We start from the raw sequence: 1360 nt of genomic DNA on the forward strand, positions 1-1360 counted from the left end.
GGACTGTATTGAATCTACAGATCAACTTGGGTAGAATTAGCCACTTAACAATATTGAGTCCTGTTCTCTATGAACATGGTTTATCTCTCCATTTATTCAGATCTTCTATAATTTATCTCAATAATATTTAGTTTCCAGTGTGGACGTCTTATGCATCGTCTGTTAGATTTCCCCTTGGGGCATTTGATAGTTTTTAATGTTATTATAAGAAGTATCTTTTAAAAATTTTCATTTTTGTTTGTTGCTAATATATAGATATACAACTGATTTTTATATATTAACCATATAGTTTTCCAATGATAAAGTTAACCAAAATAACACCTAAAACCCAATTTTGTAATTAATAACCTGCTTTCTGCTATTTTAAAATGAGGAGAGCAGGCCGGGAGCAGTGGCTCATGGCTGTAATCCCAGCAGTTTGGGAGGCCAAGGCGGGTGGATAACCTGAGGTCAGGAGTTTGAGACCAGCCTGGCCAACATGGTGAAACCCCGTCTCTACTAAAAATACCAAAATTAGCCGGGCATGGTGGCAGGCGCCTGTAGTCCCAGCTATTTGGGAGGCTGAGGTGGGAGAATTGCTTGAAGCCGGGATGGGGAGGTTGCAGTGAGGCGAGATCACGCCATTGCACTCCAGCCTGGGCAACAACAGCGTGACTCTGTCTCAAAAAAAAAAAAAAAAAAAAAAAAAAAAAAAAAAAAAGAAGAGAGCAGAATTATGTTTACAGAAATCTAAGCCAGAGTAGTTTATAGAAATATATTACCACTAGGTATTATAAAGAATTATTAATTTAAACAAATAGAGACGAGGAGACTATAAATTCATAAATGAATAAAGTACATATGATATCTTTATTTCTACTGAGTTTTTAATGACACAATTAGGCTTACAAAGCTTGTCAACTAAAGCTTATGTCTTTTTTCAAATATAAATGGATGTTTACATTTAAAAGTAGTCTGTTCTTTTAAAGTCTTTATGGTGTTTGCTTAGCAACAAATATATCAACATAACATAAAGATAAATCATCCTTACCAGTATTTAGAGAGTTACAAACTTGAATAGAGTTAGGTTCAAATTAATATAAGTTTACTTGTATGAGATACAATGACAATTTGAATATATGTAATATATGCAACATATATAAACACACAAACATGTAACTTTTTATATTATATAACTCCTTAGCAATATCATCTCAGCAAATATGAAGAATTTCAAAAAGTTCATGGAAAATACATATTATGGAAAAACTATGTATTATGGATCTCAATTTTTTCTGGTATCAAAATAAACTTGTACTAATTTGTAACATGTCTGAATAGGACCTATTTTGAGGCACAAAAAAGGATAAGAAATCAGTTT

The sequence above is a fragment of the Pongo pygmaeus genome, chromosome 5, assembly GCF_028885625.2.
Source record: "Pongo pygmaeus isolate AG05252 chromosome 5, NHGRI_mPonPyg2-v2.0_pri, whole genome shotgun sequence".
Taxonomy (NCBI): domain Eukaryota; kingdom Metazoa; phylum Chordata; class Mammalia; order Primates; family Hominidae; genus Pongo; species Pongo pygmaeus.